General features: G+C 33.2%; 1 long non-coding RNA gene across 1 annotated transcript; it reads right to left on the minus strand.

Annotated features, from left to right (window-relative positions):
- Window positions 1–6,973: 6,973 nt before the first annotated feature.
- On the minus strand, window positions 6,974–11,752 carry LOC145299718 (uncharacterized). The gene is made up of 3 exons (XR_013871970.1): window positions 11,715–11,752; window positions 8,804–9,288; window positions 6,974–8,623 (listed from the first exon to the last, which is right to left on the minus strand). It is a non-coding gene; the product is annotated as an uncharacterized LOC145299718 (long non-coding RNA).
- Between the last annotated feature and the right edge of the window lie 14,044 nt (window positions 11,753–25,796).

The following is a 25,796-nucleotide window of genomic DNA, read 5'->3' on the forward strand; positions in this document are numbered from 1 at the left end:
AAAATTATGTTTATAAAGGGGAGGTAATTCTCGAAATTTAACAGGATTCTCTCCTTTTTTCCAGTTGTAATTTATTTGTTGTCTAACTAAGATTTAGGATGATTTTCTATGAGAATATGCAAAAATATTATATATAACTACCTGGATTTCAAATAATTCCACTTATTCATATAGGCAACAAGTTACTTCACGTCGATCTAGAGTCTAGATCGACAATGTTTACGTTTGTATTTGAAAAAAGCAAACTATGGAAGACCAAACAGGCCAAAAAAAACTTATTTTTCAGTAACAAAAATTTCAATGTATTATTAACGCTGAGGCTGGCCAGTACCAGATGGGTGACCATTTGTATGAGTTTGGTTTTTAATGTGTATGTGTGTGGGGGCCAGGCTCCCCAAAATTGGGGCGGGGGGCAATTTAAAGTAGAATAAAAAAAAATCCAGTTGTACAATTTTTGTTTTTCTTTAGACGTTCCCATATACTGCTGATATCTATGCTTGGTCTGCTTAGTAATTTTTCTTTGTTTAGCATATGTGCTGCTTCTTTGATTCGTCTGACTCTCCATCTTGCATCCCTTTCCAAAAAATCTGGAGCAAATACCAAAGGGCAATACCTGAAAATTCACTACAGTTTGCACATCATACATAAAGGGGTTGTCTGAAAAAAAATTTTTAATATGCAGTCCATATGACATCAGAACAGTTTTCAAGAGTGATTCGACTCTCAAAAATCACCAAGTATGAGTCAAGCCCTGACCAAAAGTCTCATGACAAAAACTGCATGTATGAGATTTCATGCAATGTGGAAAACTATACAAAGGTGAGATCGATCACCTCCTAAAGATAAGACTAGAAGAACACAATAAAGCCGTGACATAGGGAAGAGGTAAAAAAGTCGGGAGTAGCTGATCACATATGGACAGAAAAAGGAATACACTTCCCTTTGTGGAACGAGGTCAGACTAATTTACAAGGATGCAAGATAGAGAGTCAGACAACTCAAAGAAGCAGCATATATGCTAGAAAAAGAAAAAATACTAAGCAAATCAAGCATAGAAATTAGCAGTATATGGGAACGTCTAATTATAAAAAAACAAAAAATTTGTACAACCTCTCTTTAAAATTTAAACTGTAAAAGGGAGACAATCATGTCAAACTTTTATTATTATTATTATTATTATCATATTAGAGTTACCTCCCCTTTATCAACCAAATTTTTTTTCACACATATGAAACTATGGCAAAAAAAAAAAAAAACCTCCAAAAATACAAAACCATCTATGGAACTAGTAACTTTTCTCCTTTTTTTTCCAAGATGTATGACAAAGGTCGGAGGCTACCACAACCGAAATAACACTCAAGATGTGAACAATAGCCTGATAAAAAGATAATGCAAATAATTGTTTTATTTTTCTAAATTCCTCATTGCTATTGAACATTCCCTCTGCATATTCAGTATTAAAAAAACGTCTACATTTTGATAACGATAATAATAACAATCGCCTTGGTGATGCCTGGGAGCGCTAAAAGAATACAACCGTGAGACAACATGGTCAGTTATGGTGGATTATTTAAGAGGACGACTTAAGAAGAACTTATACATATTAGATTTAAAAACTTTGGCTGTGATGTGTCGATGTCTTGATTCAAAACCATATACAGTTTGTGATGCTTCCATTGCTAACTAGACTGCCCGTTTCAAGCCCTGAGAATGTGAGGACAAATCTGGCAAGTCAAGCTTGTTCCCAATTGAATACTGATTCTTGAAGTTCAGAATCAGAAAAATCTTCTGTTGTTGGTGGTTCAAATCTATTGTGTTCAATGGATTGCAATAAAAGTAATATTTGGTATTCTTTTTAATCGTTTCCTGGTTGACTTGCTACTTCTTAAAAGAGTATAAAATTTAATTGAATATTAAAAAATTCCAATGTGTACTGCTTTGATAATTGTGGTGAAATTAGATCTTTAGAAATACTTGTATAAATCGTAATAAATAATTGAGTCATTGATCCTTTATTTACTTACCTTACTTACTTCACTTTCTTCATATTTGACTATTCAATATAGGTTTTTAGGCAGTAAACAAAATGCATAACCTTGTATGTTTATTAATGTGATTGAATTTTATGAGACTGCTCATTAATCCTCTGGATCATATTAAAAATGTACACTTACTGATTGTGGAATTTATTATTTGTTTTAATTTCAAACCAAGAAATGGCACACACATTTACAATAAAATTTATTAACCTTTGGAGTTTTGTTGTGAGCCTTTCTGTGTATGCACCACAAGTCCATAAACACATAAGCCTGATGGCTAAAGTTAGCCATCTTGCCTGGTTTAAAGGATCAATTTTCCATGAAGCATATCTAGAGTCAACCTTACCTCTAGAAATACCTACTGTGCATTCGTACAGTAATCTTTGGTCCCAAATGAGGTCATTTATTTATTTATTTTTTACATAGGCATCACCACTTATCAAGGCCAAGAGGCCACTCGAGGATAAGGGTTAAAGAGTGTACAATAGAAATTCAGTAAATTTGTTAACTTATATGTAACGGTTCATCAAAAACTTGTTTACGTTAGACTTGAAAACAACCATATTGTAGTCAGCTGGAAAGCAGAAAAACGGAAGACAATTCCATAGGCGTGCAGCTATAAGAAAGAAGCTTTGTTTATGGAATCTACGTTTAGGTTTAGGCACAGATAAAGAGTGGGGGAAATTAGTGATAATGTTTTCTGTTAGACGGGTGTTTCTTGTGAAAGTCTGGCGAGGGGGAACCATAGATTGGAGCTCAGCCGAGCATTTGCCATGAAAATAACGATAAAGCAGTGACTAACTCGCAACATCTCTTCTATGAAAAAGAGGTTGCAGGGAAGAGAAAAGGACATCCCCTACGAGGTTATTTTGAACTCTATCAAGGCAGGATAAGTCCTTTCTAGCAGCTCCTGCCTAGATGTGGCAACAGTACTCCATCCTTGGACGTACCTGGCTCTTATATAGATAGAGAATTGCATCAGCAGTGAGATATCTACTGGATCGATAGAAGGATCCCACTATTTTTCCAACGGCCTTGGCAACAGATTTAATGTATGTGTTCCATTTAAGATCAGGAGTAAAGGTCAAGCCCAGAAGCTTGTCAAAACATGAGGCCTCTCCAAGACGAGAGCCATTCATTTCAATTGATGCCAGATGGGGATCAGAGCGTTGATGATGTAAAGATAGGAGTTTGGTTTTAGATGTATTAAAAGTAACAAGCCACCTCTTTCCCCATTGTACCAGTTGCTCAAGATCAAAGGAGAGAGAATCAGAGAGAACTTAGTCGTTTACGGTCTTAGATGTGCTACCATAGATAGTAGTGTCATCAGCATAAATGTCTACAAATGATGTAAGGATGTGATTTGGAAGATCATTAATGTAGATCAGGAAGAGAGTTGGGCTCAGAATGGACCCCTGAAGGACTCCAGCATTTATACTGAGAGCTTCTGATTTCTGCCCATCAACCATTACTCTTATGAACCTATCAGAGAGAAATGATTTAATAATTGAGAAGACATTTCTAGCTATAACGTAGCTGGAGATTTTGTGAAGTAAACCTTTATGCCATACTCTATCAAAGGCCTTTGATATGTCAAGAGCAATTGCCCTAGAAAGGTAGCCTCCATCGAGAGGTTCGCTAATCCTAGGAGATATAACTGTAAGCACATCTGCTGTAGATCTAGCAGAACGGAAACCATATTGCATGTCACTAAGGAGGTTATTTTTGTTGAGATGGTTGATTACTTTTGTATTTAACACAGATTCCAGCAACTTACTCATGACACACAGGAGACTTATTGGCCTATACTGAGAGGGAGATGAGCGATCACCTGAATTCTTAAATATGGGGCATACTGATGAGATTTTCCAGGGTGACGGGAAGCAATTCTCCTTAAGACAACGCTTAAACAGTTTTGTAAGGATGGGCGCTAGTTCTGGTTGAAGTCGTTTGAGTACTATAATTGGAATATCATCAGGGCAGGTTGCTTTACTGGAATCAAGATTTTTGATTAGCTTGGCAAAATCACGTACAGATATTTGTATATTACATAGCATATTTTCTGATACAGGAGGAAATATCGGAGGTTGGCAGCCTTGGTCACAAAGGGTAGAATTTGCTGCAAAGTTCTTGGCAAAGAGTTTGGCTTTGTCTGATGCTGACGAGATTACCTCAAGTCCATTTATGAGAGTTGGGATAGAACACACGCTTCTGTTCAGGATTCTGTTTGCTATTTGCCAAAACTGGTGGGAACCAAGCCACTGATCAGCTACTTCGGACTCGACGGACTGAGCATACAACTCTCTTGCGTTTTTTATTACTTTTTTTACAGTGGTTGCTGGCAGTCCTGAAAGCGGCTTTAGTCTCAGTACATCTATTATGTTGGAAGCAATGGAAAAAGTGATTTCTGTGCGCAATGGCAGCAGCACATTCTGGAGAGAACCACGGCTGGCTGTTAGGTTTTTGCTGGAATTTTTTTGAGGGTATGAAACGGTCTATACCTACAATTAACCCTTCCGTCAGATCTGATACTATAGAGGATACATCCTTTTTAAACATGGAACGCAGAGGTAGATCTGATATAAATGTACGGAAGCTATTTTCAAAGTTGAATCCAGAGTACTGCTAATAGTGGAAAATGATATTTGGGGTAAATCATGGCAATCATTTGCGCATAATTTCCTCAGGGGCCCGCTGAATGTTGTAGGGCCTTTTGCTCAACCATTCATGTTTTTAAAAAGAGCCCTGAAAGGTTGTTCATTATGGTGACAAAAAGTAATCAATTGTATGGAGATTTAAAAATTGTTTTCTAAAATTGCAACCATTCCACCTTCACAACCTGTGTTGACATTAATGATGTCGACAAGGATAGTCTTGATAGTGTTTCCATTGTTGAATTCATGTAGCAATACACGGGAAAAAATTAAAATGACTTAAAATATTTCAATATTGGTATATATATAGAAAGAGCTTGATGAGCTAAGAAAAAAAATCTTTTCAAATTTTTAAAATCGAATTAAAATTAAGGAAGTTCTGGCTATTTTTGTGCCTCACACATTTGGATATTTTTCCTATTTAAGACCATATGTATCTTGTCACATTTTTTACACTACTTTTTCAGTAAAAATTCTATATCTTTGTTAAAGCAGAAGATTAAGCAATGAAGTTTACTGTACAAGTGTATTTTTGAGCTAAGAATCTGAATATGCTTCTGAAAATCTCCAGAAATTAATGGTTTCCAAATAATTTGCAGTAAATGCACATAAATATGCTGCAATTCCTTAAAAATGCCATGCATTCATTAAAAGAAAAAAAGTTAGAGAACTCAAAGCTAAATTGTAATGCATTTTATGTACAAATAACTAAAATCGTAATCTAAACTGTTTAAAAATGAATATATTGCAATATTTCTTTGGTATTATTGTAGATTAATACCTTCTGTTAAACCGCCCCCCCCCCATCTAACCACCTCTTCAAAATATGTGATTTTACCTTTGTAGGCAAATATGTGTGAACACCTTGAAAAACTTTAATGAAAGATAAACAAATATTATTTTAGAATTTAATATAAAATGATTTTGAGGCATTCTATCGTTTCAAAGCATTAAACCATTTTTTTTTTCTAAAGGAGATAAATCTTGCACAGTTTTTTTTCTAAAGACGATTATGTGTGGTCTTAAGAGGGTCTTTGTGTAATTATGAGAGGGTGGGCAGGTTGCCACTCTGACTTTGAGTTAATGATAGAGATAAGGGAAATTATGTGAGAGCATCCTGAAGACTTGATAGAAACAAAACAAAACAAAAACAATTTTAGAATTTAGAGTGGGAGTTGGTTTCACATAAATTTAATGTAAAATAATTGACCATTTGGAGACCATTCTAGCGTTTTAGGACAGTTAACCAATTTATTTTTTATGGGAGATAAATCGTGTACTTTTCTTTAAGGAAGGATTTGCTAATTTTTTTTTTTTTCTTTTTCAGACGCTTATATGTAGCCTACCGAGTAATTTTGTTGGTGGGGAGCTTGCCACTCGAACAGCATTATTGTTAGGGCTAAAGGCTTTAGGAGGAGGAGGAGGAGGGGGCTTGCCACCCGTACCTAGGCTTAGCGGTAGGATTATTTTTTTAAGAGGATGTTTGACACCCATATTTACGGTTAGTGGTTCATAATTATTGGCTTTTGAAGATGTTATGCCTTAGATTTTGAACATCAAATTATGTTTAAATATGTAAACTTACATAAATGAGGAGTGTGAAACTTTACAAGAATTACGACAAACAGACAAAAATAAATTTTATTTAAAACAAGTGACATCACTAACAGAAAACGTGACGTTTCGAAATTTTATTAAGTATTTATTGCCCACCTATTAAAATACCACAAAAACAATTTTTGCTAAAGTTGAAAAATTGTTTCCAAATTTTGGAGGAATTTGGTTTTTATTTTCAATTACATTTCTTGTCCAAGTGATACATTATTTCTTTAAGCTCTCCAGTTTAAGACGGGTTTTAAGTCTCTACCCGGACGTCGGGCCAAGATCCAGTAGTATTCTGATGCTACACTTTGCCTTTTCTGTCCTATTAGTGGAGGAGAAATCCTTCATGACCGAGACAATTATTTTTGTTCCTATCCAGATTACCCCTTTCTGGGAAGCTGGATTTTCCCCACATTAAAACTGACCTTGTGTTTAACTCTGCCCTCGTGGAAGGGGGGGGGCAAGTAAGTAGGAACTTCACTAGAAACTGAGCACACACACCCTACAAATATTTAAATATTGATTTTGCATTTTTTTTTTTTTAATAATTGAATAGGTTAAGTGTCTATTTGATTATAATCTGCTGAAAAAAATTGTAAAAAAAGACAAAAACCAAATATTGACGGTGTGGGGAGGTACTGCTCGCACAAGTGAAACAAAAAAATAAAAAAACAAAAAATCATATTTTACATTATCTTTTTTTTTTTCTTTTTTTTTTTTTTTTTAAACCAAACAGTTTAATTTACCGTTAGAAACAAACGCAATGGATAAAAGTGCACGCATGTTACCTATTTACAAAACTTATTTTTTTTGTCTTTTCAACCATATAAATATTTTTTAAATTTGACCACAAATAACGCCGGACTGGTTGGGATTGATTTAATTATATATTCTGATAACCAATTAGCTCTAATTAAGCTAATTATGTTCTGATAATAAAATAGCTCCGATTAAATATGTAAGAACATTTTTTGTATCTTCAGGTTTTCTTTTTTTTAATTTGTTCTGGAATAAAAAGTAAAAAAAAAAACAAAAAAAAAAACATTTGTCTAGTGCAATGCTATTGTTGATAGTAATGCTGTTGCTGCTGTTACTACAGACAGTTTTTAGATATTTATTTTTAAATAGAAAATTTTTTTTCTAGGTATCATGATATTAAATTGCTCAGTACCACAAGAGGAAATAAGTGATGATTAAACTTTTAAATAAATACACTAAAAAGATCAATTTATTTAACAATGTCTGTTCGAAGAACAGTTTTCAAAATTTTTCATACTCGTCATGAAGTTTTTTTTATTTTTTAACACAACAAAAATATGAGCAGTTAAAAGATTTTCGGACACCCCAAACTATTAAAAATTATATCTTTTCTAGTTATTTGCCAAATTTCATGATAATATTCTTAATACAAGCATGGTATAGGCATTTACAAATCGGGGGGGGGGGGGCATTACAAAATCTTACTGAAAATGCTGCTGTTTTATGACATTAACATTTTTATCACCTTATTTGCTTCAAACTCTTAAAATATATTCATTTGAAAGTATATTCATTTCCAAACAAAACGGTGGTATTTTGAAGACTTAAACTGCTTTGGTTTTTTTAAAATATGACGATTTTAGTAGAACACCCTTGAAATCTGTGATTATCCAAAGCGTTTTATCGTCCATGTGTACCGCTAATTCATGTAAAACATCCACCAATTGCTCTGCATGAACAGATCCTGTTGCACCACTGTTAGGAAGAACTCTGTCAGATATTTACTTTCACATGTTGTCCCTTTAGTAAAGGTTAAATGACGTTGTGGTGCCTTAGTTTTTTTTCATAATTTTGCGTCCACTCTCCTCCACAATTTCCTCATAAAACAATGTATTCTTAGCCATTCTCCCATCAACTCCAATGCATATCAGATTTTCCACACTTTCATTTTTTTTTGGGGGCAGTTGTTTTCATTTTAGTTTTTGCCCTGTCCACTTTACTTTTATCAATAAGAATATTGCTTATATTAATATTGGGTATAAAAAGGCCCATAGCCTGCAAATCCAAGAGCAAGGCTGGCTCCAAGATTAGAAGATATGCTATAAGGCCTTTTGGATGACTCTTTCTATTCTTCTTCTGATTCTTCATTTTCAGAAGATGAATAAGAGGGGGGAGGAAATATTACTCTGAAGATTTGCAGTTGAAGGTGTTGGTCGTGAATGTACATTTTTTATTAACTCCTTTTGTTCCTTTTCACTTTTTTTTTTATAACACTTTTATCGACTGAGCCAAGTTGAAAAGTACCCTTGCCCCTCTGATCCTTTAGGTATTTACGGTCCTCAACTGGAACCTGAAAAATTAGATTTTACTTATATTAAAATACATCTAACCACATTAATATAAAAATTAGTCTGCATGAAAAATAAAATGGAAAAATAGTTTATATATTTAAATAATGTTAAAATATAGAAATTGGTTTTGATATAAGGTTATCTCACAAAGACATTGGAAAAAATAGAAAATAACTTACCATTTTTTGAAGAGGACAGGTGCAAATAATGTGCTCAATCTGGCAATTTTCTTTATTGCATTTTACACGATAGTCGTCACAACTGAAAACTGGGAGTTTACAAGAACAAGATGAAATATCAAATAATGAATCCAGTTTTTCTGTCCAGAATTTCTTTTGGGAGGCAGGGAGAGATTTTCTATTTATTTGTTTGGCCTTCTTGAAACATAGTATAGTCACCTTTTTTAAAATAGTCATTTCACTCAAAAGAGGTAAACATGGATAAACCGCTTTCCAAATATCCATGACTTCCTTTGTTATTAATTTGGAAATAGCAAAATTCGAAAGGTGAGGACAGGTATTTATTACATAGTAACTATATTGAATAATTTGTCGGTAAATTGGAGGCTCCGTTTTATTTAATGGTGACGGTGGACCGGAAAATTTCATTACATTTTTAATGCGAGTTGAAATTGTAGATTTTCGGGACATTTTGAATAAAGTATCTGAAAAAAAAAAAAAAAAAAAAAACCACTCAGAAATTAAATTACACAAATAATTTTTAAATAAATTTGATTTAAAAATTTAGTGCCTATGCACTTATGTTACCGTGCTATTTTTTAAAATCATATTTTCAAGTTTATTCGATGTTAAAATAGTTTTCTAAATACTAATGTTATTATTTCAGCATGGTAACATGAGTGCATGAGTGCCAAATATTTTTTAGAAATTTGATAAAATGTGAAATAAATACAATAAGTTCAAGTACTGTTTACTTATCTCAAAGGGAAAGCTGAGTTCGACTCGTAAAGTTTTTTAGTCAATGTTTACTGTTATGCCAACTGAAGACACCTCAACATTTTTCGATAAATCAACATATTTTAGAGGTTTTCGGCCATGCTGAACACGAATATCACAGGGAAAATTAGCACAGACAAATAGTTTTTGTGATATAAATATCTGTATTATGCATCGTAATTTCTAGTAGCTTGAATTGGCCGCCATCTTTGTTGTTTTAATGAATATGAATTTAGTGAATATTGTAAGAAATTCTACAGAAATAAGCAAGCTTTTTATTTGACGGATTCTCCGCCCATGGAATTATGTTAACCAATCAAATTGCATGTTATAACTAACTGCCGAGAATGTTCTTGGCGCCAATATTCCCTTTTTCAGATCAGAATCCAAAAAGACGCAGAGTTGGACACATGTGGATTTCTCACTTGAATCGAGGCAGCGAAAAATACTTTGTTGCTTTGAGACGTTTTAATGCCCAAATGTGGAGCGGAACATTATCATTGCAATTACCAATGCCCTTAAGTAGGGTGAATTATATTTGCATGCTTGTGCTACAATTTGATGTCAAGACGAAATTAAGGTCTACGGTTTGACCTGCTTGTCCGCCATTGGGCTGACTCGAAAGACACCTCGTGGATGCTCAGCTAGCAGAATCCATCTTGGAAGACACCTGAACTCCAACCTGCGGGAACGTTACCCGCCCATAGTGGCAGATAGCTGAAGATGACACATCTTTTGCAACATGGACTTTTTTACTTTAATAAAATTTACGTTGAAGTCTTAAGGTGAGCTTGTTATAATTTCTGTTTGGTTTTCTTCAATTCTGCCGAGGTGACATCCTTGTGAGAGAAAATCTCACAATATGCGCAGACTATGTGTGTAGTTAAATCTACACGCTGCAAACGTTTATTCAACGTCATTTCTTTGGGAATAAACCCGGCCCACCACTCCATGTTAAGAAGGGCTTTCGGAATACCTCCCCCACCTCTGTGTTAAGAACGGCTTTCGGAATAAACACCTCCACCTCCCCCTGTTAAGAACGGCTTTCGGAATAAATAACCCGTCACCCCCTGGGGTTTGTATTACTGTACACATAGATTCGAAAAAGTTGTCAAAAAGCAAATATATAACAAATAAATGTTATCAAAGGCAAGATAAGTTACTTTTCTACCAAACTGGATATATTTTTCGTGTTTTTATTCAATATAACATGTTTATTCAGCTCGAAAAGCATACAGCGTTTACCGATGTATTGGAAAATTCAAAATGGCGCCTGACTCTCTCTTTAACACGGTAAATTTGGAAAAAAGTGTTATAAATAAAAAACTAGACAAAATACTGTTAAAAACTCGCTCAATATATGTTACCGTGACATAGGTTGGCATATATTCGGTGGATTTTTAACAGTATTTTTTCTAGTTTTTTTTATTTATAACACCGTTTCCCAAACTTACCGTGTTAAAGAGAGTCAGGAGGCGCCATCTTGAATTTTCCAATACATCGGTAAACACTGTATGTTTTTCGAGCTGAATAAACATGTTACATTGAATAAAAACGCAAAAAATATATCCAGTTAGGTAGAAAAGTAACTTATCTTGCTTTTGATAACATTTATTTGTTATATATTTGTTTTTTTGACAACTTTTTCGAATCTATGTGAACAGTAATACAAACCCCGAAAACCTTCCGACGTCGTCATTTTATAAGAAAATATTGAAGCGTCTTCAGTTGGTGTAATGGTGAATATTGACCTTTTTTTATATGAATAAACGGTACTAATGTAGAGAGTGATCCGAGATATTTTTAAAATCGTATTTCCAAGTTTAATTTAAGTTTTATGATATGTTTTTTTTATTCAATTGTAAGGTTGTACAGAATAGGTACAAAACACCTCCCCCTCCCCATGTTAAGAATAGCTTTTTAAATAATAGCGTTATTATTTACGTCCGGATCACTCTCTGCACTAGTACCGAATAAACACTATGTTTTAAAAATAGAAACAAATCAGAATAATTATATACGTTGTATTTTTTTTATATATATTTACGTCTATTTTAATGAAAAATTTGAGCGATATTTAAAGAGAAAATCAGATAATGTAAAAGTTTATTAAAAACATAAAGCGTTAACTTACGATCATCCACGCGCTTGTAACTTCAACCGGTGAATTCCGTATAATTACCCAACAAATAAAACTTCCATATATACAGATATTTCGGGTTTTCTATAGTACCTATTTACTATGCCTCCCCACGGGGCAGAGTTAGACACCAGGGTAGTTTTTTAACGCGGAGAAAAGGTACAAAAATAAAAATTGTCTCAGTCGTGAAGGATTTCTCCTCCACCGAAAGAGAACAAGAAATAGAAGTGCAGCACTGCAGCATCTGAAGAACAGATGGTATTTATTTGCTCCCCCACCGAGCAAATTAGGCACAAGGCCGATTTTTAATGTGAGGAGTGAAGGGAGGGGGAAGAGAAAAAGGGGACCAGCTCCCGAGAGGTGGGAAATGGGAGCTGGTTAAAGGTCAGGCATGTGGGGTTGCCCCCACATCTGGTCTTTCCTAGTCATAGCTAGTCATAGCTAGTCATAGCTTGCAGCATCTGCCGGAACAGATGGTGTTTATTTGCTCCCCCACTGAGCAAATTAGGCACAAGGCCGTTTTTAATGTGAGGTAAAAACCAGCTCCCCTAAAAGGGGTCACTCTGGTTACCAAAAATAATAATTGTCCCAGTATAGAGGGTTTCTCCTCCATTGACTGGTACAAATTATCTTAAGTGCAGCATCTGCCGGAACAGATACTACACTTTGATCTTGTCCCGAAGGGTTTTCTATAGTAAATCAGATATCATCACGTTTTTATTCCTTTTTATTTTTGATATTTTCGCTTAATCTCTAATAACACGGGGTTTGTATTACTGTACACATAGATTCGAAAAAGTTGTCAAAAAACAAATATATATATATATATATATATATATATATATATATATATATATATATATATATATTTGTTTTTTGACAACTTTTTCGATTTTATATTTTATTTTTTATTACTTTTTTTATTTATTATTTCTTTACTATTTATTTTCTATTTATTTATTTTCTATTTAGTGTCGTCTAACAACTCTTGTTGACATTTTTTTTAAGTGATAACCTGTACATTTCAGTTGACCTATATTATTTTGCCCTATATATTTTTTTCGCGCCTTTAACATTTCCTGTCAGGGTCATTTTGACTTTTGTTTCCCTTTATTTTATATTTAACTTTATTATCATTTTTTTCTCTCTCCTCTTTCTCTTCCCTGATCTTTTTTATTTATATTTATGTCTCGGAAGTAGAGTGAAAAGCACATCTTATTTTTCTTTTATTAATATTATTGGAATCTTTTCTTTTTTCCTTGTACACATTTTTGTGAATTACTCCATGGCTTTTGGATTATTATGGACCATCTTCTTCCAATTACGGGATTTCCTTGGATTTTACTTGTACAAATGGAAATTCTTTTAACTTTCTTGAAGTTTTACATTTGGATTTTACCGTCACTGGATTTTTTATCTTCCACCAGACTATCCATTCATGTGCAATCACCTTTTTCTTCACCATATTCCCTTTGCTTCACTTTTTTTGTTTTCAAGTAAGATCTTTGACTTACTTGTTGTTTCATCAAATACTTCTGAATGCAAAATCTGATCCCGCATTTTGCTAATTCCTACCCTCTGATGAGAAGGAAAGTATTTCTTCGAAACTCCGCAGATTAAGGACTATCCATTTATCTAGTGTTTCCTTTTCAGATTAAATATGCTTTTAACTCATTTCAAAGTGTTTTTTAACATATTTTATTAACTGTTTGCTCATATTATAAGCTCTATTTCCTATTTGGTTTTATCGAGCTTTAACATCTGCCTGAGATAATTTTATGAATATTAATTCTTTAATATTTATAATATACTTTCATTTTACCATCTTGGATGATTTTGGTAAATTTAATTGTAATTTTTATTTTATATATATATATATATATATATATATATATATATATATATATATATAAAATAAAAATTACAATTAATATAAATAATTAATATATATATATATATATATATATATAATATAATATAAATAATTAATATATATATATATATATATATATATATATATATATATATATATATATCTTTTTTTTTTTTATTCAATCTTCACCCCAAACAAAGCAAGTGCCACTTTGAAGTAGGGTGCTACTATCGGAGACATAATTTGTGGGGGCATTATGAAGGGAGATGAGTAGAAAGATGTTTGTTCATATTACACTTGAACTTCTGCATATCAGTACAGTTGGGAAAGCAGTATCCTGGAAGGGAGTTCTAAAGACTTGCAGTTCTGGGGAAGAAACTATTGGAGTAAAAGGCTTTCTTACACTTAGGGATCTCTACTGTAAAGGGGTGGGACTTAGATGCTTGTCAGGTTTGTCGGGGGTAATCATGTCGAGGAGGTACAAGTGCTTGCAGTTCGTCAGAGCAGCCACCATTAAAGTATTAAAGCTTAGATGACAGTTCAGGACCTATCAGGTTGGCGACTTTTTTGAACCCTGTCCAGGAGTGAGAGACAAGCAGCGGATGCACCAGCCCAAATGTGACAGCAATACTCCATACATGGGCGAATGGTAGCCTTATAGAGGTACACGATACTTTCAGGCATAAATAATTTTCTGGCACGATAAAGAGAGCCCACCTTCTTTGCAGCAGCCTTGGCAATGCTCTCAATGTACATATTCCAGTTCATATTCCCTGTAAACGTTGGGCCGAGAAGTTTAAAAGAAGTACTTTCAGGCAGTGTATTCTTAGTCATTGCTATTAGTGGTAGAAAAGGTTTCTTGCAGTCATTGAAGGAAACAAGCTTAGTCTTGGCAGCATTGAATATGACCATCTATTTTTGTCCCCACTCCACTACAGATTGGAGATCATCCTCTAGTGATTCTGCCATTTCCTTAGATATGTGTTCATTTGTTTTCCCCTCATGCCTGGTATAGAGGGTGGTGTCGTCGGCAAATATACCCATCTCCGAAACAATTTTATCAGGGAGGTCATTTATGAATATCAGGAACAATAAAGGTTCAAGGATATACCCCTGGGGTACTCCCGCATTTATATCATATTGTTTAGATGTAAGACCGTTGAGGACAACTTGGATTTTTCTCTTACTTAAGAAGGATTTAATTACATTATGTATTCTTTCAGTGATACCATATGATCTAATTTTCCTTAGAAGACCATCGTGCCATACCCTGTCAAAAGCCTTAGATATATCAAGGGCTACCGCTCTACCCTCCCCTATTTTGTCCAGTGAACAGTATATATGTTCAGAGACTACAGTTAAGATATCTGCTGTCGAATGGGCTTGCCTGAATCCATATTGTTTGTCAGTCAGGAGTTTAGCAGCTGTTAGGTGTTGGACTAGGGCTTGATTAACTAAGGACTCAAATATTTTGGCGAAAAGTGGGAGGAGGCTAATGGGGCGATAATTTAGTGGGTCAGTTCTTTCACCAAAATTCTTGAAGACTGGTACCACAGAAGTGGTTTTCCAGCAGTCGGGAAAGCAAGATTCGCTAAGGCATTTATTATAAATTTTGGAGAGAACTGGAGCAATCTCAGCAGAGCATTTTTTATTAGCACAGCCGGGATGAGATCTGGTCCACATGCTTTTGATATGTCTAGGTTTTTTATGACACCATGCACCTGAGAAGGGGTGATTTTCAAATCGTCTAGTGTGACGTCTGTCCGCAAAGGAAAGTCGGGAGGGAGTAGTGTGCCGATGCCAGTGTGGAGTTTGAGGCAAACTGACTGGCAAGCAGATTTGCCTTGTCAGTTGCCGTGCAAGCAACCTCATGATTGTTTGATAGTGGGGGAATCGTTGACTGCCCATTATTTACTACGCTGTTGTAGATTTTCCAAAAATCCCGGGTTCCTAATTTCTGTGCTTCAATGCGTTTACTGGTGGTTTTAATGTAATCTGTCTTAGCTGTCGCTATTACTCTCTTAGAATTATTTCTGGCTTCTATATACTTCTGTCTGTTTGAACTGGACTTATGTCGGTTGAATCTGTAGACTTATGTCGGTTGAATCTGAATATAACAAATAAATGTTATCAAAGGTAAGATAAGTTACTTTTCTACCTAACTGGATATGTTTTTAATGTTTTTATTTAATGTAATATGCTTATTCAGCTCGAAAAAACATACAGTGTTTATCGATGTATTGGAAAATAAAAAATGGCGCCTGATTCTCTGATGAACACGGTAAGTTTTGGAAAAGGAGTTAAAAATAAAAAACTAGACAAAATACAGTTAGAAACTCGCTCAATATATGTTACCGTGACATAGGCTGACATATATGATCAATATAAACTGGAATTTATTTCTTTGCTATTTGAAAAAAAAGTTAATAAAGTCCATCAAGCTTACTACAAGGAAATTTAAAAGTCATAAATTACTTTAATTCTGTTTCTGAATTTTTGAGATGAGGATTGATTATTTTGATTATTTAGACTACTGTTCTCACCTTAAGTGTTATTTTCAAAACGTTTCAATGTACCCTCCAACCATCTTCAGGTGCATCTTTTAGAACTCAGAAATCTTGCTGCTAAACTTGGGAATCTTGGTAAAATTCAATTGTAAGTTACACTCTTCTGAAGGTTGAAGTTAAATCTTCAGAGTGGGCGACACTCAAAATACAATTGTAAATTACTTAGGACTTCTACCCAGTTATGGCTGATAGAACAAAAGCGAGTTACTGCCATGGATTAAATAAAGGAATCTGTTTGAAATTCTGTGCAGATTTCCGGGTTCAACAGATAGATTCCTTAGTTTGACAATATACACCTGAAGAAGGCTGGAGGTTACCTCGACCAAAATGTTGTGAAAATAACACTCCAGATTAGAACAGAAGTAAATAAAACTTGAGACGAAATAGGGAATAAGGACCCTCGCCAGATTCACTTAGAAAATAGAGATTTCTGTTAAAACCGGTTTAACCTTCACCTTGGCACGTTCAAGCGGGTTTTTTGTGACCAAGGGTGCATTTTTAAAAATATATTTACACAACTTCAATTAATTTTTGGATTGATATTTTTATTAAATAAATAAATAAAAATAAATAAATAAATAATAATAACAATAACAATAAATGGAAAAGATTTTGGGGAAGCTCATGTGAAAAGAGGGATTTTTCAGAGGGACAGTTTCTCGCCATTGTTGTTTCTTTTGAGTATGGTACCCGTGTCGTTCATATCATGAAAGGTAAGTGCATGTTATGAGGGGGGGGGGGCAAAAAAAGAGTATCAAGTAAATCATTTATTATTCATCGATGACTTAAAGTTGTATGCAAAGAACAAATACCAGACAAATATGCTTCAAAGAACTATTCAAATGTTTAGTAAAGACATAGGTACAGAATTTGGCATAAAGAAGTGTGGTGCCTTGAAATTGAAAAGGGGAAGCATTGTTGAAAGTAAATAAAACTTTTGAATGGGGAAATGATAAAAGAGATTGAAGAAGAAGGATACACCTACTTTGGAATTGTGGAATTAGATAAAAATAAAAGAAGCTGAAATGAAGGAAATAATAGGAAAATAATGCAAGAAAAGACTATGGTTGGTTATTAGGTCAAGATGTAATGGGAGAAACAAAATATCCGCAGTAAATACATGAGCGGGTATTATTCAATGGAAAGAAAATGAGTTGAAATCAGGAAGACAAGGAAAACGATGACAATGAATGGAGCTCTTCATCCAAAGAGAAATGCTGATAGGTTATATGTGAAAAGAAAAGAGGGAGGACGAGGACTAATAGGTGTAGAATGATGCGTAAAAGAAAAAGAAAATATTTTGAAAATATCTCCAACTGTAAGGCAAAGCTTATAAAGAGTGTATCAAAATTTGAAAAATTGCAAGAGAATTTAAAGCAAAAACTGAACAAAAAAGGAAAGACAAGTGGATTGAAAAGAAAATTCGGTAGAGATCTTCCAAAGGCAGCGGACAAGGGAAAAATTTGACGATGGTTATCAAAATGTGACTTGATGGTTGAGACAAAAGCTCTAATATGTGTCGCACAGGAGCAAGTGCTCAAGACAAATTATGAAAAAAATCCGTTGCCAAGGCCATTGGAAAAATGGTGGGATCCTTCTATCGATCCAGTAAATATTTCACTGCTGATGCAATTCTCTATCTATATAAGAGCCAGGTACGTCCAAGGATGGAGTACTGTTGCCACATTTGGGTAGGAGCTGCTAGAAAGGACTTATCCTGCCTTGATAGAGTTGAAAATAGACTTCATAGCCTTGTGGGGCATGTCCTTTTCTCTTCCCTGCAACCTCTTTCTCACAGAAGAGATGTTGCGAGTTTGTCTCTGCTTCATCGTTATGTTCATGGCAAGTGCTCGGCTGAGCTCCATTCTATGGTCTCCACTCGCCAAACTTTCACAAGAAACACTCGTCTAGCAGAAAACACTATCATTAGTTTCCCCCGTAAACAAGTTTTTGATGACCCATTCCATATAAGTTAATAAATTTACCAAATCTCCATTACTAACGGTTACTATATTGTCCAATTTCTACTGTACACTCTTCAACCCTTATCCTCGAGTGGCCTCTTGGCCTTGATAAGTGGTGATGCCTATGTAAAAAAAAAAGAAAAGAAAAAGTCCTCTATGTCGACTGTGTGGACAGAAAGGTGAGCATGTACAGCACCTCGTCAGTAGTTGTGAGATGTTAGCTCAAAAAGAAAAAGGGACCTTCTGCATTGAGACACAAATAAAAAGTCTTCAGTCTAGAAAGGTTTTCTACTTCATTTTCCAAAGATAGAAAAGATAAAGTGTAATATCAAACCAGATATTTGGACAAGTCAGGCACAAACGGAAATTTATTTGCAGCAAATATGATTGAACTGCAGAAAAGAATTGTGGATTTTATTTCCGACTCCATGGGTGACATTTTATTTTTGACTTCTACTGTATCATTGAACGAAATAAAAATGTCTATCAGTTGTCCATGCATATGTGTGTTTGTATGTCCAACTAAAAGTAAATAACTACAAAACATGCATCCACAAAGTTAGTATATTCTTGATCAGTGTTGCGCTGGATGAATAATATCTAAAAGTTAGAAACATGTATTTATTCTCTGGGAGTCCACTGGAGTCAAGGTGGGGGAGTTCAACCATTTTATGTACTAATTCAGAAAGAAAATACCAATTCATTACTTGAGAAATCTATTATATAAAGAAGAGTGCTGTGTGTGTGTGTGTGTGTGTGTGTGTGTGTGTGTGTGTGTGTGTGTGTCCAGCGATAAAGGAATGGGCTGGGCAGATGACAAAGAGTGGACTGAGGAGAGAAAGAAAGATAGAGAGATAGAAGTTTTAAAAGAAATGGATTAAACTTTCGTCCTGGGCAACACCGAGTAGCCCTGCTAGTGTAAGATAAAGTTTCATTTGTAAAACAAAAAGTTTCATACGTCACTGATAGGAAAATATTTTTATCTTCTCATGCCGACTGCTTTTTTCAAATGTGCAAGTATTTCAGTTTTAAACTCACCGTGAAATAATTTTTAATTTAATTAAAGACGAAATATTAGTTAATCAAAATGTTGCATACTCATGCCTGATAAACTGTCTAGTGGGTGTGGTCAAAAACAGTTGGATTCTTCATCATTTTGAGGACTTTTTTGTAAAGAATTTGTGAGCAGCGAAACAGTAGAGAAAAGAAGCTTCTCTGTCATGTGAAACGAACCCAACTGTTGTCAATTCAAATTCGAAGAACAAAGTCTTTATTTTATTATAAATATCTTAAAATAATTAAAACATTGTTTTAATTTTTTATCTAGTGTGAACATGTATCTCATATATATCTCTATCTTTACTTATATATAAAAGGCACTTGATCTGTATGTGTGTCTGTGTATGAGTTTGTTCACTATGAACTCCAAAACAGTTGGGCTTATTTTTTTTGAATTTCACACAAATGTACTTTGTGTCTGGGAGTGGTTGTAGTTAGACGAGTGTTTTTTGTGAAGGTTTGAAAAGAGCGGATAATAGACTGAATCTCAATCGAGCGCTTGCCATGAAAATAATGATAGAACAGTGACAGGCTCACAATATCTTTTCTGTGGGAAAGAAGTTGCAGGGAACAGAAAACAGCATCACCTACTAGGTTTTGAAGACGGTTTTGAACTTTGTCAATGCAGGATAGGGTGCTTTGAGCAGATCCTGCCCAGATGTGGCAACAGTACTCCATTTAAGGACATATCTGGCTCTTAAACAGGTAGAGGATTGCATTGGAGTTAAATACCTTCTGAAGTGGTAAAATGACACAACAATTATTCTGACAAGCTTGGCAACAGATTTGATGTAGATCTTCCATTTCAGGCCAGAAGTGAAGATCAGACCCAATAGCTTGTCAAAGAAGGGAGCTGATTTGAGATGAAATCCATCCATATCAATTGGGGCCACGTGACGATCAGAGCATCTAAATCGAAAAGATAGAAGCTTGATTTTTGATTAACCATCCATCTTTTGTTCTATTGCTCTATGTGCTCAAAGTTAGAGGAAAAAGACTCAGAAAGATCTTGGTCATTGTTTGCCTTTGAAGTGTTGCCATAGTTGGTATTGTCGCTTGCATATATGTCAGCAAATGAACTTAGAATTTTATTTGGGAGATCATTGGGAAAGATTAGGTAGAGAGTTGGGTTCAAGATGACTCCTTGAGGCACGTCAGCATTGATACTTTGAGCTTCAGACTTTTGCCCATCGAAGATTACTTGTAGAAACCTATCAGAGAGAAAAGATTTGATGGCTGAGAAGACATTTCTAGATATTCCATTACTGGAAATCTTGTGAAGTAGAACTTTATGCAAACCCTATCAAATGCCTTTGATATGTTAAGAGCTATTGTTCTTGAGAGGAAACCCCTGTCGACAGATTCACTGATCCTATGTGAAATTACAATCAGTACAGCAGCTGTAGATTTCACCAGATGGAAACCATATTGTTTGTCACTGAGTAGGTTGTTTTTGATGAGGTGGTTGACAATTTCTCTATTTAACACAAATTCAAAGCACCTTACTCATGACGCACAGACTAATTGGTCTATACTAAGATACAAAAGCCAATCTACAGTAGTTTTAAATACTGGGCAAACTAATGAGGCTTTCCAAGGTGTTGGGAAGCATTTCTCCTTTACGCATCTTTTGAACGGCTTGGCAAAAATGGGTTCTAGTTCCGGTTGCAGCCTTTTGAATATTATAACTGCAATATTGTCAGAAGCAGTTACTTTGTTTGCATCAAGGTTATTGATAAGTGTGGCAGCATCACAAAAGATATGTGGATATCAGATTATTTTCGGTCTTGGGAGGAAATTCCAGAGGTAGGTGGCCCTGATTGCATAGTGTTGTGTTTGCTGCAAAGTTCTTGGCAAAGAGCTTAGCTTTGTTAGATGTTGCCAAAATCAAACCAGGCCCGTTGATGATGATCAGGCTAGAGGACCTTATTTGTTATTTGCCTAAACTCATCAGAACCATGCCACTGTTCTTCTACGGTGGACTTAATAAACTGAGTATATGACCCTCTTGTGTTTTCTATAATCTTATAGCAGAGCGATTGCTGGTAGTTCTAAAAGTGACTTTAGTTTCAAAATATCTATTACGTTTAAAGCAACTGAAATAGTGGTTTCTGTGTGCAATGGTGGCAGCACATTAGGGGTTGTACTATGGATGGCTGTTCAGTTTCTATTGGAATTTCTTGGAGGATATGTAGCTGTCTGTGCCGATGGTTAACCAATCAATAAAGTCGGATCCTTGACACATTCTTTTTAAACATAGAGCATAGTGATAGTTCCAATATGAAAGTTAAGAAACCGTTCCAGTCAGCATTAGAGTGTTTGATACGCTGTTCGATGGATAGTGATGTTTGGGGTTTTTTTATACTTTGTTTTTATCTTTATTGAGATGATAGAGTGATCAGATGATCCTAGTGGAGACAGAACTGGGGCTGAGCACAGTTATGGGCAGGTTAGAGAAAGATCTAGAAGACTTGCAAATTGTCGATCAGCATCAGGTACTCTGAAGTTTTATACTGCATAAACAGAAGGGACCAGCATCTGCCTAAAACTGTCGACAGATGTGACGAATTTTCACGAGATTGGTATCGTTTTGAAGCTCGACGCTTTGGACAACAAATATCGAAAAATTGGCTAAAAATATTAATTCCTTCACCCTCAACTAGGCGCTTTTGTACAGGGAGGGGTCGCTTTTTTCGCCAATATTTTCGAAAGTCATCGCCTCTTTTCAATTGACTAACCTTAATTTAAATGTACGTCACTTCCGGTTTGGTGATGGGCGCATCAGCAAAGACGTTACGTTTTATTTTTTTTTTCATGTTCTTTTCCTCCTTTGCGGTACGGGTTCGAGCCTACCTGCCTACTACTACTTTTTTTTTTTTTGGCTCAACACACACCTCCAAACACCCAAGCAATACCAGGGACCCAGCCTAGTTATATATAAAAAATAATTTTATAAAATAAACAGTAACATGCAACAGTGCAATGAAGATGACAATCAAGAGGAAAAAAGTTTATCGGAAAAACAAAAATATAGGAAATAGGGTTGAGGGAAAGTCCATGGATGGGAAGTTGTTCACCAAAGGAGAGCTGAAGTTGTAACCAAAATATGGCAGATGATTGGGACATCATCATCAGCCGTGCTGTTTTAACACTGTCAGCAACCACAGCTCTCCAAATTGTAGAGCGATAGTAATCTCGGGAAGACAAGTAAAGATGGTAGTTTCCCGTTGCTTTCTATCTTTATTCGAGAATGCATGTCCCCCAGTGAATCAAATGCACCTTCAGATACCAAGCTGAAAATTTCTACCACTTGGCGCAGGACATACGCCTCCTAAACTTTTTTTATTTGTTTTTTTTTATTCAATTTTCACCCCAAACAAGGCACAGTGTTACTTTCAAGTAGGGGGCTACTATCGGGGACATAAGTTGCAGGGCTATTATGAAGGGAGATGAATAGCAAGATGTTTGTTCACATTACATTTGAACTTCTGCATGTCAACTTGTTGCAATTGGGATGGCCAAACGCAAATTGTGGCTTGAAACAGATGAGGAAATGAATTGATGAACCGACCGATGAACATAACCTCAATAGAAAAGTAAGATGTAGACCTTAGCATGTATGCATTAATATTTGTATGCATTAATATTTGTATGCATTAATATTTGTATATATTAATATTTGTATGTATTAATATTTGTATGCATTAATATTTGTATATATTAATATTTGTATATATTAATATTTGTATGTATTAATATTTGTATATATTAATATTTGTATGCATTAATATTTGTATGTATTAATATTTGTATGCATTAATATTTGTATGTATTAATATTTGTATGTATTAATATTTGTATGTATTAATATTTGTATGCATTAATATTTGTATATATTAATATTTGTATGTATTAATATTTGTATGTATTAATATTTGTATGCATTAATATTTGTATGCATTAATATTTGTATGCATTAATATTTGTATATATTAATATTTGTATGTATTAATATTTGTATGCATTAATATTTGTATATATTAATATTTGTATGCATTAATATTTGTATGTATTAATATTTGTATGCATTAATATTTGTATGCATTAATATTTGTATGCATTAATATTTGTATGTATTAATATTTGTATGTATTAATATTTGTATATATTAATATTTGTATGTATTAATATTTGTATGTATTAATATTTGTATGTATTAATATTTGTATGTATTAATATTTGTATGTATTAATATTTGTATGCATTAATATTTGTATATATTAATATTTGTATATATTAATATTTGTATGTATTAATATTTGTATGCATTAATATTTGTATGCATTAATATTTGTATGCATTAATATTTGTATGCATTAATATTTGTATGTATTAATATTTGTATATATTAATATTTGTATGTATTAATATTTGTATGTATTAATATTTGTATATATTAATATTTGTATATATTAATATTTGTATATATTAATATTTGTATGTATTAATATTTGTATATACTAATATTTGTATGCATTAATATTTGTATGTATTAATATTTGTATATATTAATATTTGTATATATTAATATTTGTATATATTAATATTTGTATGTATTAATATTTGTATGCATTAATATTTGTATGCATTAATATTTGTATGCATTAATATTTGTATATATTAATATTTGTATATATTAATATTTGTATGTATTAATATTTGTATGCATTAATATTTGTATGCATTAATATTTGTATGCATTAATATTTGTATATATTAATATTTGTATATATTAATATTTGTATGCATTAATATTTGTATGCATTAATATTTGTATGCATTAATATTTGTATGCATTAATATTTGTATGCATTAATATTTGTATGCATTAATATTTGTATGCATTAATATTTGTATATATTAATATTTGTATATATTAATATTTGTATGCATTAATATTTGTATGCATTAATATTTGTATGCATTAATATTTGTATGCATTAATATTTGTATATACTAATATTTGTATATATTAATATTTGTATGCATTAATATTTGTATGTATTAATATTTGTATGCATTAATATTTGTATATATTAATATTTGTATGTATTAATATTTGTATGTATTAATATTTGTATGTATTAATATTTGTATACATTAATATTTGTATGTATTAATATTTGTATGCATTAATATTTGTATGCATTAATATTTGTATGCATTAATATTTGTATGTATTAATATTTGTATGCATTAATATTTGTATGCATTAATATTTGTATGCATTAATATTTGTATGTATTAATATTTGTATGCATTAATATTTGTATGCATTAATATTTGTATGTATTAATATTTGTATATATTAATATTTGTATGCATTAATATTTGTATATATTAATATTTGTATGCATTAATATTTGTATGTATTAATATTTGTATGTATTATTATTTCTATGTATTAATAGTTGTATGTATTAATATTTGTATGTATTAATATTTGTATGTATCAATACTTGTATATATTAATATTTGTATATATTAGTATTTGTATGTATTTGTATGTGTTATTATTTGTATGTATTAATATTTGTATGTATTAATATTTGTATATATTATTATTTCTATGTATTAATAGTTGTATGTATTAATATTTGTATGTATTAATATTTGTATATATTAGTATTTGTATGTATTTGTATGTGTTATTATTTGTATATATTAATATTTGTATGTATTAATATTTGTATATATTATTATTTCTATGTATTAATAGTTGTATGTATTAATATTTGTATGTATTAATATTTGTATGTATCAATATTTGTATATATTAATATTTGTATATATTAGTATTTGTATGTATTTGTATGTGTTATTATTTGTATGTATTAATATTTGCAAAAAGTGTTGCAGTCTGTGTCTTTTGTTTTATTTTATTTTTATACATGTGAGAGAGTGTATCCTGTCGGAAGTCGCCAATATGTGGTAAACTACAAACGGCCAGAACGAGAAGAGAAAATGAAAGAGAAGAAGACTATAGCATCGAACGTTGGAGTTGGCGGTTATTGTCAAGCAGGGGACCATGTGATGTCACATTTATTGTTGAGTGTCAAGACAAGACAGCCATTTTACTGCCACGTCTGACTTGGATAAGAAAAGGGTCACTAGAGTTCAGAGTTCAAAGGAAAACATCAACATTTTCTCTACAATAATATATTTTACTGAAAAAAGAATATAATTTCAGTCGGTTTGGAATTTCCATCCCTTTGTTATAATGATGATGACGAGAGGAATTAAAGAATGCTTGACTCGGACTTGTAAAAAGAAATAAAGACACAAGAGTTGAGTTGTTCAGTCAGCAAACATAAAGGTGATATAATTTCAGTTGGTCTTGAATTTATTTCCGTCCCTTTATCACCTTGATGATGACGAGGGGAAAGAGGAAATTCCAGTGTGTCTACGTTAAAATCTTGTGTATTTGCTCGGAAAAATAAATCAGTTGGCTTCCAGTGTGCATATAAGTGATGTACTGATCACTTCAGAATCAATACGCTGACCGAACTACAACTCAACATAACAGAAAACATTGCATGTATAAACAAAATAG

This window comes from Euprymna scolopes, chromosome 2 (genome assembly GCF_053919585.1).
Source record: "Euprymna scolopes isolate OS-2025 chromosome 2, ASM5391958v1, whole genome shotgun sequence".
Taxonomy (NCBI): Eukaryota; Metazoa; Mollusca; class Cephalopoda; order Sepiida; family Sepiolidae; genus Euprymna; species Euprymna scolopes.